The sequence below is a fragment of the Staurois parvus genome, unplaced genomic scaffold (assembly GCF_062004578.1).
Source record: "Staurois parvus isolate SC_StPar_1 unplaced genomic scaffold, SC_StPar_1.0 ptg000023l, whole genome shotgun sequence".
Classification (NCBI taxonomy): Eukaryota; Metazoa; Chordata; class Amphibia; order Anura; family Ranidae; genus Staurois; species Staurois parvus.
This window is the reverse complement of record NW_028317819.1, coordinates 4,100,006-4,119,527: the sequence shown is the minus strand read 5'-3', so window position 1 is coordinate 4,119,527 and position 19,522 is coordinate 4,100,006. Positions and strand designations below refer to the sequence as shown.

Here is a 19,522-nt window from a genome sequence, read left to right as displayed (position 1 = left end):
TACCACTGTGAAGACCAAGGATGCTGGCTAGTGGGGTGTTGTGGGTCAATGCTCAGGTCTATAGGATTTGTATCCGAATCTAAGACCCAGGCCCCCTCCACCCATTGAGGTAATAGTAGTGGGGGTGATCGCTGTGACATTTTCTGTTCAGCTACTTGTAACCCCTACAGGGCTCACACCAGGAAAATCAGACTGGCTTAGAATAAACTGACCCATCTTCTGCCTTTCGAAACCTGTTTATTTTAGGGAAATTGGGTAATGCTCAAATGTTGTCTTCTGGGCAATAGATTAAAAAACTAGGAGCTTACTTCCCGACCAGCACTGTGGTCACAAAAGGCATTGTCTGGGAATGATTGCAGCGTGTAGCCATTTCAGCCTGTGCAATGTGTCTGAAGAACAATGAGTGGTTTAGGGAGTATCAGGGTTGTGTCTCTGCTCTGCCCATGACACTCGTATATCTATGCATGATTCACATCTGTATAATCCTTAAACAAGAGGCTTGAGAGGCAATCATGTACAATTGAAAAAAATCTCTTATTGGTCTAAACCTGGAGTAAGAAAGTACATGCAGATAGTTTGTGAACTGCTACAGTGGTGGCTTCTATAGATCTGGAAGGTCTAAAGGTGCCTAGTGCATGCTCCACCAGGCCATACTACACCACTCTTATCATACTATGGGTAAGTGGGCTCGTTTCAGAATGTTATTAACTACTTATTAGTTCTCGCTGCTGTGCAATCTTAGGAGACTCTTATGTAAAGAGGTGGGAGTTTTTAAAGAGTAATTCCAAAACTTAAATTTTTGGATAGAGAGCAGAATGGTTAAAGTGATACTAAAGTCTTGAGTTTTTTGTTTTAATAGCAAACATGTCATACTTGCCTGCTCTGTAATGGTTTTGCACGGAGCAGCCCGGATCTTCCTCTTCTGGGATTCCCTGCTGGTGCTCTTGGCCTATCCCTTCTGTCGGGCGCCCCCATAGCAAGCGGCTTGCAATGGGGGCACCCGAGTAGGCGAGCTCCCTCTCCTGATTGGCTCACTGGCTGCGATTGGCACAGCGGGAGTCAATGCTGCTTCAGACAATCAGGAGTGAGAGTCCCCAGAGAACCGTGGCTCTCGTGGACATTGCTGGATTGGGATGGGGCTCAGGTAAATGTTAGTGAGGCTGGGGGAGATGCTATACACAGGTTATTTACCTTCATGCATACAATACCTGACGGTAAAAAAAAACTTGAGCCTTTACAAGCACTTTAAGACCTGTTAGTTTTTTTTCTCTGTCGGTTCTTCTGGGGACCCTTCACTTCCCAGACACATAGCAGGAAGTAAGTGGAGATATCTTCTCAGACATGTCACTTGAATTGCCTCACCTATTGGAATGTTTCCACTTTGTTCCTGCTCTAGTGAATCTTCCCTTTAGCCACGCCGATGACAGAAAAAAAAAAAAACGCAACGGTTTTTAACTCATCTGCATTGTTTTCAAGAGAAGAGTTTTGGCTTTACATACACTTTAAGCAGTTGACAGGCTAACAACTGTTCAGCCTCGTCCACGTAATGAGAATAACAGACAAATGATTGTCCATTATTTTGTCCATTATTTTTTTTTTTTTGTTTTTGCATGCTACTCTCTTATTGAAAAGGTTACCAAAGTTACGAAAATTCTTGAACAACAGAATACAAATTTGGAAGTGATGTACTGTAACGTATTCATCTGTTTCCGAGTATGCGTGGTTTTGGTCACTCGATTTTATTATGGACTGATACTGTACTGATTAAACAAAAATCATTTGTTCTGGTATCGTACAAGAAAAATTTGTGCTTGTCCCTTTGGATAATTTGAATTGTTGTGATTGGCTCTCGAATGTTGTGTACTAACGATCAGATTATTAGACGATCAATTCAAAAGTGGTGTTTTTCGTCCAGTTTTCTCATCGTATACTAGACATTAGTCGTTTTAGGTGATTTCTAACCCCTGGCAATTGATCTGAAGCATCAAATGTTAAGTACTGTAGATAAAGATAATTAAGGGGGTATATACACATTATTCATGGGAAAATACTGCAAATTAGCATAAGATTGAATATTCATAAGCCCAGGTATGTCTAGTCCCTTTTAAATACTAGAATATAAACTACCAAATTGTGATGCAAGTGAATGTAAAATGCTTATATAATATGGGAGAAGGATGAGACATTTGTATCCGTTGAATTTCTTTGGCTCACTGATCCCTACTGTGAATACATTGTTTTAATATACGTTGTAGTGTTTAAAGTGGAGCTTCACTCTCTCAGTCAACATTGACTATTGTTAATCCTTATACTGCTAGCATTGGTAAATAGATAGGAATCCATCTGCAAGGGCAGATGGATTCCAGGAAGCAAATGCTACATGAATCTGCTCGTATTCAATATGGACACAGCCAGAATAGCTAGGGGGTGTTCAAAGTTATTTCTCTGCAAAATAAAACATGGAGACATGGATGGATGTGTTGTTTTTGAATATTAAAAATAGATTAAATGGCGTTTTATTTTATGGTGCTATTATCTTACGGCTTACCAATTTTTAGGTGTGATGGCTGCATTCGTTTTCTTTTTTTCTTTCCAGCCTGCATGTCTACTTGTCCCTTCTATAATTGACCAAGCTGTCCAGCAGAAGTGGCAATTAGAGGGTTTTGGCCAGTGTTTTTCAACCTATTTTCAGTCATGCCACTCTTTAGAATTATGTACAATATTGAGGCACCCCACTCTAAAGTGTAAAAAAAACTAAACTAATATTTTTACTTAATCCAGCAGCATACTCCACATTAGAGGTGATTTATTCTCACAAAGCAAATATGTTTTGCACACTGGTAACCACTAGAATTCCAGCATTTCTCTTCTCCTTCACTTTTTTCTCCCTCACTCAGCTAACCTGACCCCAGTGCTGGGCGAGAGGGGCAGGCAAGGGGGAAGAAAGGTCGTTCTGAGGTGCCCAACATCCTTATCAACCTATGACTTCATTGGTTGTTAGGATGCTGGCAGCTGCTGCCCAAGGTTGTAATGCTGTACAATAAAAATCTGTGGTTTTGTGTAACAAAAAAGGAAAGCTTGACCCTACTGCTGGATTCTTGTCTACTTTTGGGCATTTGAAGCAATTTTTAGATATTTTGCCTACTTGTAGTTGGAGGGGGGGGGGGGGGGGTGTTAATCCAGCTAAAAGTATTCGCAGGTTCCTTCAAATATTCTTAGGTCACTACTTGAGCTCTTTTAGCACAACTTCTGGTGCGGAAGGCTAGGTGAGGCTGGGTTCACACTGATGCGGTGCGGTACATCGCATTTGATTTGCATGGGAACCGCACCGCATTCCTGTGCAAATCACATGCAATTTGTGTGTGGTGCGATTGGATATGGCTTAACTCGCACTGCGCCCTCACCAAGAAGGTGCAGGACCATTTTTTGGGTCCGCACTAGAATCGGATCGCATAGGTTTTCACACCTATGTGATCCAATTCTGCACATTGCACCACGTTTTGTGGACCAATTTTGGGGTGTTGTTAACGTAACATACACACCCTCAGTGGTTCGCGTGAATGGGGCGCAAATTCCGCATTGCATCAGTGTGAACCCAGCCTCAATGGATGTAGAAGAGACCTGACTGTGGTCAAAACGCATTCACAGGCTCTGGCGTGACCCACAATAATATAAGCTTCAATAACAAGTTACATGAGACCTTTATTTTTGGGTTTCTGCACAATATGTAGACACAATACATGTATGTATATGTATGCATTTAATAAGTGTGTGTTACTTTCCAGAGGTACCATTAGAGCTGAGACACACACTGCAGTACAGTATTATTATTATACAGTATTTATATAGCGCCAAAGGGTATGCTCAGTGTTGTACAGTACAGTATGTCATGGTAACAGTAACACACATACCCAATGCACTAAGGCAATGCAGCTTTACCGGAAATGCATTGCAAAGCCCCTGTGCTGCATTGGCAAATATGGTGCCTATTGGGGTGTTTTTTTTTGTTTGTTTTTTTATGTTTCAGTGCATTGCTAGCCCATTCAGTTGAATGGGTGCTATACTATTATATTCTTAAGGGGACTGTTTGCTGCTCCTGTCCTTCTGAAAACTGGTGTTGATCCATTTGCTGCAGCCTTCATAACTGCCACAATCACTTGGGGACACTAGAGAGCAGAAAGTGCTTCTTTACCAGGCTGCCAGGAGCTTAATCTGTGGTTGCCAACACATTGCAGCAGTTCCAGCAGGCATTCATTTTTAACCCTTGCTTCAGCCTAGGTTGGAAGCTGTGCCAGCCATCTTTAATAAGGGCCTGTTGATACAGGAAGGGTCACTGGGGAGAAGGGATGGTCTTTCCCTTGCAAGTGTGCACACTGGCCGGCTGCTGTTACCAGAACAGAAGGGGGGGGGGGGCAGTAAATGCACCCCTTTTTGTAGGTCAGTTGTCCCAGACTGTTGCAGGCTCAGCAGGAGGTTGTTTGAGGCAGCATGTCAGAGGACTGGCAGGACAGAGATTCCTTCTTGTGTTTCACTTGCAGTATGGCAAAGCAGGGGGCTGCAGGGAATCCATGTTGCAATGCCTGCAACTAGCAGTATTTCTCCCATTCTCTGCTTCCCCATTAGCAGCCTGGGGTATTTCAGGGCCATTCTCTTTCCTAGACTCCCTGACATCCACTGTGGAGGGTTCCATCATGGGTAGAATGCGCTTTTTCTTAGAAAGGCCCACCTTCTTCTGAAGAGTCCAAAGAGGAGTCTTTGCAGGCAGTGAGTTCAGTCTCAGCACCTAATGAGTTGGATGAAGGGGCACCCTACCTGGGGAGGAACAGCAAACACCCATATCAGCTTTACTCAGGAGGAGGAAGAGTTGGTGTTGGCACCAGAATGGCTGTCCAGACACTTTTGTACAATATATATTTTAAACCTGCAAACTCCCTTGGACTTCATGAGATTACTAAGGCAGGAGGTATAATACGATGTTGATGTCGCTTATCCCTGCAGAATGTTTTGCTTGCTATTCATTATGAGTGATGAGTACATTGTAGGCTTCGGCTAATATTGTATAGCAATCATTCATTAAGTGTCTTTAATTGAACTGCTTTTTTGCTGCAGGATGTTTTCAACTGCTGTTTGTTTTTGTGCTCTGACCTATGGACAGAGCTGTCAGCATTGCAGGCAGAGATTGGGGTAAAAGGAGGGGAGACTGGAGAAGTTGTAAGTCATGGAGGCCATGAAAGGGATGGGAAAGACGGGATGTTATTGAAGCAGAAGTGAAACGAAATCCTTGGCTGTTCGCACAGGAGCATATTTCTGAAGCAGGTTATTGCGCACATGTCCTTGTCTAACCCTTCTTCCTTGAAGCTTTCTATGCCTCATTATTGTGCTGTTTGGCAGTCCACAATGTCTGTACAGACTGCAGTGCAGGTGTAAAGTACTGGCAACTGGAATTGTAGAAGGTGATGGGAGTTTGGGGAAAGTTGTTTTCTATAGAAGCTAATGTTTCCTGACTCTTAAATCCTTGTTGAATTTTACATTAATATGACCATCCAAATATGTACTTTATGACATATCTAGCCAAGTCCTAATGCTGTGTTGATTGAATTCTGGGGTCTCCAAGCTTTTCAGTATGAGGGCCACATTGCATATCTTACAAATATTCGTGGGTCAAAAAAAAAAATCAGTTTTTTTTAATGAATAAATTAATTTAAATGAGTTTTTGTAGCTTCAGCATTAGATTTAGAACAGAAAAACTTCAGTAAAACAAAGCAAAGAAATTGAGCCCCTCAGTCCACCCCTTACTTCAGAGTCCCCAACAAAGTCCCCCTTACATTGGCTTCCCCCTTACATCCGAGTCGCTCCTTACGTCTGTGTCCCTGTCAGAGGGCCACATAAAATCTTGCAGTAGACTACAGTTTGCAGACCCCTGTTCTAATGGGACCCTATAGCTTGCTGTTGTTTATACATTCAATTATTAACTGTAATTAGAAGTCAATTTGCAAGTTTTTCTGCATCATGGAAAAACCCTGTTCTAATGGGACCCTATAGCTTGCTGCTGTTTATACATTCAATTATTAACTGTAATTAGAAGTCAATTTGCAAGTTTTTCTGCATCATGGAAGACCCTAGTATTAGTGGGAGAGGACACAATTTTGCCAGTGTGTTGTGCATTTCCCATAATAATGTAGGTACAAATGGTAGGACATCAGTATAATAGAAGGATGTAAAGAGGTAAGTGGCGAGAGGGGTGAGATCCTGATTCATGGGTCCACCAGCTTTTTTACTGTCCTTCAAATCATGTAGGTACTAAAACAAACTAGAGGAAGATATAAGAGGACAAATAATAAATGGCTAGATCTCTAGAAATGGAACCTTAAAATGGCAAATTACAAAACATAAACCATATCCTGATATTCATACTGTAGGTACTTCACGTGCATGAAGCCCCTTGGTTTTGCCATCTATACTACAAGGGCTGGAATAATGGGTTGGGTGTTTCTAAATAGCTTTTTGTTTGGCTGTAAATGCTGACTAGTTCATTTTTTCATTTAACTAGCATCAAACTGTGCAGCAAGTTGTCTTCTATAAGCCGAAACTCTGATTCAGGAAGGTATGACAGTATAAGAAGGTATAAGAAGGTATTACACAGTTAATTAGACCTGTATAAAAAGTGCAATGCTGTCCTATTTATACTACTTCCAAATGGAGCAAACCTCTCTCAAAATGTTTTACCCCAGAAATAACGCTTTCAATTTTCAGATCTTGGAACTCCTGCTTAAAATTGTAGCCACAGCTCACCATATACAGTGCTGTAAAAAAACCATATATGCCCCCTATATTTTTTTTTCAGATCAAACACATTTTTAAATATAACCCAAGCAAATACAAAATGCAGTTTTTCGATGATGATTTCATTTATGAAGGGAAAAAAGCTGTCCAAACCTGCCTGGCCCTATGTGAAAAAGTAATTGCCCGCTAATCCTAATATTTGGTTGTGCCACCCTTGGCAGCACAACTGCAATCAAGTGTTTGCGATAACTGGCAATGAGTCTTTCACATCACTGTGGAGGAATTTTGGCCCACTCTCTGCAGATTTGTTTTAATGCAGCCACAATGGAGGGTTTTCGAGCATGAACAGCCTGTTTAAAGGTCATGCCACAGCATTTCAATCAGATTTAAGTACGAACTTTTACTAGGCTATGCCAAAACCATACTTTTTTTAAATTTGATTTTATTTTTTTTAATAGCCATTCAGATGTGAACTTGCTGGTGTGTTTCGGATCATTGTCATGCTGCATAACTCAAGTGCGCTTGAGCTTGAGGTCAAGAACTGATGGCCGGACATTCTCCTTCAGGATTTTCTGTTACAGCACAGAATTCAAGGTTCCATCAATTATGGAAAGTCGTCCAGGTCCTGAAGCTGCAAAACAGCTCCTTGCCATCACACTACCACCACCATGTTTGACTGTTGTTTTTTTATGAAATGCTGTTAGTTTTACGCCAGATGTAACGGGACACACACCTTTCAAACAAGTTCAACTTTTGTCTCATCAGTCCACAAAATATTTGCCCAAATGTTTTGGGGATAATTTTGGCAAATGTGAGACGAGCCTTTGTGTTCTTTTTGGTCAGCAGAAACTTTTGCCTGGGGAACTCTCCCATGGATGACATTTTTGCCCAATATTTTTTTGTTGAATCATGAACACTGACCTTAACTGAGGCAAGTGAGGCCTGCAGTTCTTTAGATGTTGTTCTGTGTTATTTTATGACTTCCTGGATGAGTCATCCCTGTGCTCTTGGAGTAATTTTGGTAGGACGACCACTCCTGGGAAGGGTCACCACTGTTCCAAATTTTCTTCATTTGTGGATAATGGCTCACACCGTGGTTCTCTGGCGTCCCAAAAGACTTAGAAATGGCTTTGTAACCCTTTCCAGACTGACACATGTTGATTACTTTTTCTCATCTGTTCTTGAATTTCGTGGCATGATGTGTTGCTTTTTGAGATCTTTTATCTTTCTTTACTTTGACAGACAGCTTCCATTTAAGTGATTTCTTGATTCAACTGGTCTGGCAGTAATCTGGCCTGGGTGTGGCAAGTGAAATTTACCTCCGATTTCCAAAAAATGTGGTTAATCATAGTTCATTCATGATTTAGCAAGGGGGGGGGCAATCTCTTTTTCACATGGGGCCAGGCAGGTTTTAACAGCTTTTTTTTCCCTTAATAAACAAAATCATCATTGGAAAACTGCATTTTGCATTTACTCATGTTGTCTTTGTTTAACATTAAAATTAGTTTGAACTGAATAATTTAAGTGTGACAAATATGCAAAAAAAATCAGGAAGGGAGCAAATACTTTTTCACTTTTGTGTATATGCCTGATCGTTCTTCTCTTTAAATTATTCTACAACTTAATGAAGACTGTGACTACCTAGAATGCTTGTTTGCCCAGTGCAAATAATTTTAACAGCCTCCTGCTGTTTCTGACAAAACTATTTTCAGCAATAATCCTAATGGCTTAGGCAATGAAAATTGTGGCTTCCCCCAACATTAGTGGTCAATATACAGTAGCTGTAACCCTTTATATTGGTTGTCATTGGAAAGTTGCCCCTTTGCATTGGTGGTCAGTTTAGGCGAGAGATAAAGTTGCCAATACTTGGGAAACCCTAGTTGAGAAGCTGCTCTAGCCTTACTACTACCTCTGCATAGAAGATATGGTGAAAATGAACTATTTCAACTCAACTGTTGTAGATACAGTAGTGGTCCTTTCAGTCTACCCAGCCAGCAGCACCAGTTGTTTAAGTTAACATTAATACTCATAATGTGATGGCTACTGCATAGAAACTGATTTTTTTCACCCGCCTGGACTAGCATCTTGGACCCAGAAACAGATGCTTGCTCTTCATGATGCCTAAACAAAGATGGTGGCATCTTTTTGGAAGGAGAGGGAGAATAAATATCTAAAATGTTAAAAATTACTTAGTATGCATGCATATGCTTAAAGTGGAACTTTACCCATAACTTAAAGTGTTACTAAACTCAAGACCCTGCATTCACTATATCCACTCTCCCACAGTACATACAACATGGAAGTGCAATTATTTTAGTAAATATAAACTGCTAAATACCTTTTCTCATCAGCAGTTAGAGCAGTCTTGTGACTTCAGCTGAGCACTGGTTAAAGCTTGCAGGAGGAGTTTTCTCTAAGAGGTTGGAAATCCCCTGACCTCTGTCTGGACAGCGCTGATTGGCTCTGTGCTGATCACATGCACTCTCCAAGAAATGCAAGAAAAAATAAAAAACTCTCTAGCAATACACACTAAACTGAGCATGTGCAGAAGGGCACAGGTTCATCAGTGTGGGCATTTGAACAAGAAGAGGGGAGAGAAGAAATCAAACAGCCTTTTTATACAATGCAGAGGATTAACCCCTTAGGTTCCACAGTGGGTATATCAAGCATGCTTTACTGCACATACAGACCAATTTTACTGTTGTGGGTTTAGTAACACTTTAATGTTCTTTTGCAAGGGACATACATTCCACATTAATAATCATGCTACCAAAATTTGTATGCATTATAAATTGCCCCAGCATTGTTCCTGTTTCTTCTTCCTGGAGGTCATTTTGTTGAAGCCCAGAGACCCAAGCAGCAATAGGCCCTTTTCACACGGGTGGACCGATCGGGTCTGTTTGTCCGTTTTTCAGATGTACTCGATTGGACTATCCATTGCCCTCTACTGTGCGGTGGATGTAAATGGACATGTGTCCGTTTTTACACCTTCTTTCATAAAGTCCAGTACACTAAAAACAGACAGATGGGGGATCCATTCCCCATCCACCTAGCGAATCGGATGACAGGCGGTCCATTTGCATCCGAACACCCTTAGAAAAACGTGCCGTGTCCACTCTGCATGAGCTGACGCGGACCTGTCATCCGCCTGATCAGCAGACAGATTACCCCTTGAACACGTGGCTCCGCTGGCAGAGTCCACCCGTGTGAAATGAGCCATAAATCTGTAGGCTGTCAACAGATCAGCCTTTACAAATTCGGCACAGTGCCTAAAAACAGAGAGTAACTGAGCATGTGCAAAGCAAGGTGAGGCAGTGTATTACTGGATTTTAAACAGTATAGGCACTTATTTTTAATGTTTTGTATATCTATACCTACAAAAGGGCCAGTTTGAAGTGATCTAGCAGGACTTAATTTTCTGCCTAAAATACCACTTTAAGTAAGTTTCATGTTTAGTCCATTTTTATGTATAATGTTGATGCCTATGATCTGACGTTTTTATTATAGGTGGATATGGTTTGTAAAATACATGTCAAACACTGACATCACCAAAGTAGAGTAAAAGGAACTACAATATTTGCTGAAATGGTATATTAGTGCATCCACAAACATAATGTCAGTAAGAACAGTGAATAGACAATAATTAGTTATCCCCAGTCAGTGCCTGCTGATGTCATAGTTGGCACAGGCTGCCAGTGAGATGGCCTAGCAAATGCATTTGCACTGCTCTACAGAGTCATCCCCTTGGCAGATTTTTCCCTCATCACAATGAGAATCCTGATCAGAGTTAGATGAACTTGTTTAGAATAGAAGAGGAGATGGGTAATTAAATGGGATTTGGCAGGCAGGAAACTATCTATTCCATCACAGGCCAGCACTATGCAGAGTGGTTATTTCACTTGCTTCTATCAATGCCATTCATATGTGGTCATGCTTTTCGGAAGTGTTGCTTATGTTTACCTAACGTTTTTCAGTAATTAATAGCAGTTAACAGTTGTCATTTGTCTTTTAAACTTTAAATTGTACGTATTTACTCTGTTTTTCCTAAAATCATTTTATGTTTCTAAAACATTTAAACCGTATCCAAATATGTTGATTGATGGTCAGTTTAAAAAATATAATATTTCTTTGGAATAAACATTTAATGCATGAAAATAAAATCCTGGAGCACCCTGGGTTAGCTAAAGAGACAGTATGTCGGGGCTGTTTCATTTGAGGCACAAATCAATGGAAACTTTGTACTGAGCCATAGGAAAAGTCATGAAAATGAGCAGAAAGCTCTACCTAATGGGTAAAAAGTAGTTGGAGCTATACAGTCCCCTTTTAAGGCAACTGTCAAAGATAAGGAAAACTTGCTCTTTGGGATAAAGTGCAAGATACATAATGATGACTAGATGAACATGGTGCAGCTTTTCAATCTCCACTATGCCAAACTTATAAAGTTTAGCCTGTATTAGTTGTACAGCTGTGTTTCTTTGTATTAACCCATTATGCAATTTATTCCTCCAAGAGAGAAACAGAGTTCACACCAGCTTCTCTTGCAGAGTCCGTTTACTGACTCACAATGCAACAAGTTGTGGGCTTTACCGCAGACTATTCCTCTGCCAGTGCAGTGCAACTAAAAAAAGTAACCAAAAGATCTGTTCTCTAAATGTGCCAGCATTTGGCGGCTATTCTGTTCATATAGATACAGTGTATATCAAGATAATATAATTGTACACTTGTAACAGTATAGCAGAGGTGTAGAATTGTACACCTGGAGCACAGTATAGCAGAAGTATGGAAATGTACACCTGGAGCACAGTATAGTAGAGGTATGGAAATGTACACCTGGAGCACAGTATAGTAGAGGTATGGAAATGTACACCTGAAGCACAGTATAGTAGAGGTATGGAAATGTACACCTGGAGCACAGTATAGTAGAGGTATGGAAATGTACACCTGGAGCACAGTATAGTAGAGGTATGGAAATGTACACCTGGAGCACAGTATAGCAGAAGTATGGAAATGTACACCTGGAGCACAGTATAGTAGAGGTATGGAAATGTACACCTGGAGCACAGTATAGTAGATACTTAGACTGGGAGGGAATATTGGCATGGATGAACACAACACAGAAATGGTAGTTCTTCAAAAAGACTGAATGTGAACACACTGCAAAATATATATATAGTTTAAAAGGCTAAAAATCAAACCTATGTGGCTTATGGCGAAAGTGAAAAAAGCTATAGACAATAAGAAAAGAACTTTTTTTAAATATAAAAACATTACAAAGAATATAACAGAATATGCAAAAAGGAAATAAAGGCCGCAAAAATTGAAAATGAACGACAGATTGCAAGAGATAGCAGGACCAACCCCCAAAAATTCTTCAAATATATTAATAGTAAAAAGGTGCAGTCCGAGCATGTAGGCCCTTTACAAAATAATCTAGAGTGGGTGACTGGGGACAAAGAGAAGGCAAATTTATTTAATACCTTCTTCAGCTCTGTGTATACAGAGGAGCCTGGGGGAGCTCTTGTCCATAATGGGCATGGTATTGACACAGCTCCACATGATGCACATTGGCTCCCAATTGATATGATCCAAAAAATTTTAGAAAGTATAAAGGTGAATAAAGCATCTTGAACGGATGGCATATACCCACGGGACCTTAAAGAATTGAGCTCTGTCATTTCAAAGCCATTGTTTCTCATTTTTAGGGACTTTTTTATGACTGGCATAGTACCACTTTATTGGCATAGGGCCAGTATGGTGCCAATATTTAAAAAGGGGTCAAAATCTTTACCAAGTAATTATAGACCTCTTAGTTTAACTTCCATAGCTGGGAAGATACTGGAGAGTTTAATAAAAGACCACATAGATTCACAACAGAGTTCTTGCTGGAAAAAATATATTTTAAGCAACAGACAGCATGGATTCATGAAAGACAGAAGTTGTCAAACAAATCTGATTTCTTTTTATGAGGAGGTATAGACTCCAGAGAGAAAGAGATATAATTTTACCCCTGTAAAGATCATTAGTAATACCTCATCTGGAATATGCAGTTGAGTTTTGGGCAATAATTCACAAAAAATACATTGGGGAACTTGAGAAAGTACAGAGAAGGGCAACCAAACTGATAAGAGGCATGGAGGAGATCAGCTATGAGGAAAGATTAGAGGAACTGAATTTATTGTCTGTTGAGAAGATGAGATTAAGCGGGGATATGATATAAATACATCAGTGGTTCATATAGTGAACTCGGTGTAGAGCCATTCACCCTGAGGTCATCACAGAGGACAAGGGGGCACTGTTTACATCTGGAAGAAAAGAAATTTAATCTCCAAACATGGAAAGGTTTCTTCACAGTGAGAGCTGTGAAAATGTGGAATAGACTCCCTCAAGAGCTGGTTCTGGCCAGTTCAGTGGATTGCTTCAAAAAAGACCTGGATTCTTTCTTAGATACACAGAATATAACTGGATACTAACATTTATAGGTAAAGTTGATCCAGGGAATATTCAGTTGCCTCTCGGGGGATCAGTAAGGAATTTTTTCCCAGCAGGAGCAAATTGGGTCTTGCTTTGCTGGGGTTTTTTTTTTGCCTTCCTCTGGATCAACAGTGGGTATTGGATTATAACGTTTTTGTTTTTTTTATGGTTGAACTGGATGGACTTTTGTCTTTTTTTCAGCCAGACTAACTATGTAAGTAGATGTATGGAAAAGTTCACCTGGAGTACAGTATAGTAGAGATATGGAAATGTTCACCTGGAGTACAGTATAGTAGAGGTATGGAAATGTTCACCTCAAACACAGTATAGTAGAGGTCTCGAGCACAGTAGAGGTCTCGAGCACAGTATAGTAGAGGTATGGAAATGGTCACCTGGAGCACATTATAGTAGAGGTATGGAAATGTTCACCTGGAGCACAGTATAGTAGAGGTATGGAAATGTACACCTGGAGCACAGTATAGTAGAGGTATGGAAATGTTCACCTGAAGCACAGTATAGTAGAGGTATGGAAATGTACACCTGGAGCACAGTATAGTAGAGGTATGGAAATGTACACCTGGAGCACAGTATAGTAGAGGTATAGAAATGTACACCTGAAGCACAGTATAGTAGAGGTATGGAAATGTACACCTGAAGCACAGTATGGTAGAGGTATGGAAATGTACACCTGGAGCACAGTATAGTAGAGGTATGGAAATGTTCACCTGGAGCACAGTATAGTAGAGGTATGGAAATGTACACCTGGAGCACAGTATAGTAGATATATGGAAATGTTCACCTGGAGCACAGTATAGCAGAGGTATGGAAATGTTCACCTGGAGCACAGTATAGCAGAGGTATGGAAATGTTCACCTGAAGCACAGTATGGTAGAGGTATGGAAATGTACACCTGGAGCACAGTATAGTAGAGGTATGGAAATGTTCACCTGAAGCACAGTATAGTAGAGGTATGGAAATGTACACCTGGAGCACAGTATGGTAGAGGTATGGAAATGTACACCTGAAGCACAGTATGGTAGAGGTATGGAAATGTACACCTGAAGCACAGTATAGTAGAGGTATGGAAATGTACACCTGGAGCACAGTATAGTAGAGGTATGGAAATGTACACCTGAAGCACAGTATAGTAGAGGTATGGAAATGTACACCTGAAGCACAGTATAGTAGAGGTATGGAAATGTACACCTGGAGCACAGTATAGTAGAGGTATGGAAATGTACACCTGAAGCACAGTATGGTAGAGGTATGGAAATGTACACCTGGAGCACAGTATAGTAGAGGTATGGAAATGTACACCTGAAGCACAGTATGGTAGAGGTATGGAAATGTACACCTGAAGCACAGTATGGTAGAGGTATGGAAATGTACACCTGAAGCACAGTATGGTAGAGGTATGGAAATGTACACCTGGAGCACAGTATAGTAGAGGTATAGAAATGTACACCTGAAGCACAGTATAGTAGAGGTATGGAAATGTACACCTGAAGCACAGTATAGTAGAGGTATAGAAATATTCACCTGGAGCACAGTATAGTAGAGGTATGGAAATGTTCACCTGGAGCACAGTATAGTAGAGGTATGGAAATGTACACCTGAAGCACAGTATAGTAGAGGTATGGAAATGTTCACCTGAAGCACAGTATAGTAGAGGTATGGAAATGTACACCTGAAGCACAGTATGGTAGAGGTATGGAAATGTACACCTGAAGCACAGTATAGTAGAGGTATGGAAATGTACACCTGGAGCACAGTATAGTAGAGGTATGGAAATGTACACCTGGAGCACAGTATAGTAGAGGTATGGAAATGTTCACCTGGAGCACAGTATAGTAGAGGTATGGAAATGTTCACCTGAAGCACAGTATAGTAGAGGTATGGAAATGTACACCTGGAGCACAGTATAGTAGAGGTATGGAAATGTACACCTGAAGCACAGTATGGTAGAGGTATGGAAATGTACACCTGAAGCACAGTATGGTAGAGGTATGGAAATGTACACCTGGAGCACAGTATAGTAGAGGTATGGAAATGTACACCTGAAGCACAGTATAGTAGAGGTATGGAAATGTACACCTGGAGCACAGTATAGTAGAGGTATGGAAATGTTCACCTGGAGCACAGTATAGTAGAGGTATGGAAATGTTCACCTGAAGCACAGTATAGTAGAGGTATGGAAATGTTCCCCTGAAGCACAGTATAGTAGAGGTATGGAAATGTACACCTGGAGCACAGTATAGTAGAGGTATGGAAATGTACACCTGAAGCACAGTATGGTAGAGGTATGGAAATGTACACCTGAAGCACAGTATGGTAGAGGTATGGAAATGTACACCTGGAGCACAGTATGGTAGAGGTATGGAAATGTACACTTGGAGCACAGTATAGTAGAGGTATGGAAATGTTCACCTGGAGCACAGTATAGGGGGGGTATGGAAATGTTCACCTGGAGCACAGTATAGTAGAGGGATGGAAATGTACACCTGGAGTACAGTGTAGTAGAGGGATGGAAATGTACACCTGAAGCACAGTATAGTAGAGGGATGGAAATGTACACCTGGAGCACAGTATAGTAGAGGTATGGAAATGTACACCTGGAGCACAGTATAGTAGAGGTATGGAAATGTACACCTGGAGCACAGTATAGTAGAGGTATGGAAATGTACACCTGAAGCACAGTATGGTAGAGGTATGGAAATGTACACCTGGAACACAGTATAGTAGAGGTATGGAAATGTACACCTGAAGCACAGTATAGTAGAGGTATGGAAATGTACACCTGAAGCACAGTATAGTAGAGGTATGGAAATGTACACCTGGAACACAGTATAGTAGAGGTATGGAAATGTACACCTGGAGCACAGTATAGTAGAGGTATGGAAATGTTCACCTGAAGCACAGTATAGTAGAGGTATGGAAATGTACACCTGGAGCACAGTATAGTAGAGGTATAGAAATGTTCACCTGAAGCACAGTATAGTAGAGGTATGGAAATGTTCACCTGAAGCACAGTATGGTAGAGGTATGGAAATGTTCACCTGGAGCACCTAAATAAAGGAAGATTTTAGAGCAGCATCAGTTGTGTGGATCATCTCTATGGACAATGTTGCTGTCCAAAAGTTTCTCTGTTGGTTCTTCAGGCAGAGTGGGGGCACTCTAATACAGGAGGTATGTTACTGGCCAAATCACCATGTGAAAATAGAATGGAAAAAAAGCCTAAAAAAAGAAAACTAATGCAGCCACCATATCTATCATGACTGGTATACTGCAATATAATACATTTTTGTTTTGGGTTTAATATTGCTTTACACAATTGCTTTCCCTTGACTGTCAACTTGTTCTGCGTCTGTTTTCATAGCATTGAAGCCAAAGACAGCTAGGCACTTTGCATGTTTAAAAGGAGGTCAGCAATGGTCACCTACGTATCAGCACAGGTTTTCTGATATCTTTGTGTCAATATATTGTAACATGGTCTGAGTGCAGTTTAATAATTAGTTGCCAAGGAGCCTGTTATTGATTAATTTCCCTAAACCCAAGCTGTAGGGACCTTTCATCTTCATCCAACTATTATTTCCGCTCAGATTGTGAAGGTGTAGTAAGGAGGCGGTGATGTGATATTTTTTTCCCTCTCACTATGAGCCCCCTTTCTGGATTATCTGTTGCTGGTAACGCCAGACTATGCTGCTGTTTTCGGATGCAGTCACTCACTGTTACATAATTTGCTAATTCTCCCCCATCTGCTTCCCCCGCCTGCCTAATATCACGAGAGGAGACGTACGCTGGATCCGAGCAACACTGCTCTGCATTTCCCCTCTGAGATGTGGCTTGTTCCTTTGTACATTGGGAAGCCATTAAGGTACAGTTTCAATGCACTCCAAAATCGATGATCTCTAGGATGCTGTATAGTATATGTCCAATGTTCCATAAGATGAAAATTTTTGCCTTTAGATTGTAAGCTCCTATGATCAGAGCTCTCTTAATGCTTTTCTCTAGAATTGAATTGTTACGGTGCTGTCTCCCTTTTATTTTGTAAAGGGCTGTGGAAGCTGCTGTCACTAAATTAATCCTTTATTATAATATATACAGTGGAGATTGTTGACTGTATACTGTGCTGGCTGTGATTTCTCACCATTAAAGGTTTTCTGTAAATTAAATTCAAATAATGCATTTAGGAAACCCTATACTAAAGTATGGAGGCTGCCATCTCTGAAATTGCGTATTTCCTGGCTGTCATGGGGATCTGATAAAGACCTTTTGAGTCAGATATGTTCTTTACCTGCTTTGATATTTCTTTATAGATTCCAGTAAAGGATGATTTATCTTGTGTAAAGAAGCAAATCCTTTTGCACATTTAAAGTAATTCTAAAGGTTAATTTTTTTTTTGGTGGGGGGGGGGGATAACCAACATGTTACTTTTACCTGCTGTGTGTAATGGTTTTGCACAGAGCAGCCTGCATCCTCCTCTTCTCGGGTCCTCCGAAGGCTATTCTAGCCCCTTGCTCCTGCTGAATACCCCCACAGAGAGCAGCTTGCTATGGGGCCCCCTCTGCTCCTTGTGTCCATTCACACTTGTATCCGTGGCTTGGCCCTGCCCCTCTCTCTCCTCATTGGCTGACTTGCTGTGATTGACAGCAGTGGGAGCCAATGGCTCCCGCTTGCTGTCTCAGCCAATGAGGAGGCAGAGACCCGGGACAGCCGAGGCTGTTCACATAGTTGGATCGTGATAAGGCTCAGGTAAGTATTGAGGGGACTGGGAGAGCTGCTGCACACAGAAGGTGTTTTACCTTCATGTACAAATTGCGTGAAGGTAAAAAACCTTGAGCCTTTACAACCACTTTAACCCCTTGGCGCCTACGCCTCCCGGCCCTTTAAGGATTTCAAAAGCCAGGAGGTGGGGCGGGGTTTTAGGGTCATGTGACCATCGTGATTGGCTGTCACATGATTGGGAAAGGTCCCGATCGCAAGAGTAGATCAGGACCTTTCCGGGAGTACCGGACATGTGCGCTGGGAGCGTGCAGGGCGCGTGCTCTCAGCACACACGTATGTTTTTCTTAATTGCACACAAATGTGTGGACGCTCGGCATCAAGGCCCAGACGCCAGGAGGTCACACATTTGCTTGCGGCCAATGCCAAGAGGTTAAAGTACAACTGAAAGCAAAATGTTTTTAGGTTTTGGGTAGAGTGGAGGTGGATTAGAACCTCAGTCAAGTTTTTATTGCTGTCTGTGCCCCCATTAGGGAGAGTCACCCTTTTCTTTGGCATGTTTACCATTATCATTGATGGTAAAAGAAAATCCCAAATTTTGGGTTGTCCCTAGAAAAGTAATAGAGATAAAATTATCCAAGGGGCACACTAGATCTGATAGCCTGGGGGTCCCCAAAGGGTTCCCTTAATTTGCAGGGATTTCCTCCCACTTCCTGTTTTAGCTATGGGACAGGAAGTGAAGGAAAATTTCCCCAATGAGACACAGTTGGCAAAAGTTAAATGGACATGGCTTATAACCCTCTCTTACTTTATTCATAATGGAAAAAAAAATGTTTTGCCTATAGTTCTCTTTTAATGCTAATCTGTCTACTTCCTCAGCTTGCTCCATTCTTCATCTTGCTCAGTGATGAGTACTGAAGCCAGAGGTGGCCAATCAGCTAGCAGTTTCTTAGGCTAAGCAATAGCAAACTCTCATATGTTTACTTTCAAGCCCAACTCTAGGTAAAAATTAAATGTAAATAGTACATTGTGCATCATTTACCTTGCTTGTCCTGATTCCAAACACTCATTCCTAAGCCATCTTGTAGTATAATGGATCATAGTCATGGTTTCCTTCATAGGCCAAGCTCATTTCCTGTGCTGGGGAGCAGACGTTTTCCCTCCTCTTTATCTCAGCACTAGTCCCCTCACCACCCACATGAATTCTCCTGCCTCCAAAGCCTATGAGAGGGGACTTCCCATGAGTGGGATGTATATGTGATGTAGACATCCCAAGCAGGACCCCAGGAAGTTAACGGAAGGGTCATTACTTAATCTTGGTTTCAGGTAAGTAAAATGGGCACTTGGATAGTGTTGTGTTTTTTTGTTTTTTGAAAGTGCTAGTTACCTGGCTGTGGCTGGTTTGAATACTTTACAGTGGTTCTAAACCTAAACCATTTTTTACCATCATGCCATTCTGGACCCACAGGATCATTCTGAAAAGAGCATCATCTTGTAGTTGGGCAGACGAAACCTGGAATAATGTATATAGATACAAAGGGGGGCA

At 41.2% G+C, this 19,522-nt stretch overlaps 1 protein-coding gene across 2 annotated transcripts in view; it reads left to right on the top strand.

The window, feature by feature from the left end:
* CSRNP2 (cysteine and serine rich nuclear protein 2) overlaps nucleotides 1–19,522 on the top strand; it is a 77,333-nt gene that overhangs the window by 16,497 nt on the left and 41,314 nt on the right. Inside the window, exon 1 of one of the 2 annotated variants that reach the window (XM_089692871.1) lies at nucleotides 17,008–17,128. The exons of the other annotated variant lie outside the window; for it this stretch is intronic. The gene's annotated coding sequence lies outside the window, so the exon portion shown is untranslated. Of the gene's footprint in view, nucleotides 1–17,007; nucleotides 17,129–19,522 lie in introns of those variants that run through there. 2 annotated transcript variants of the gene reach the window in all.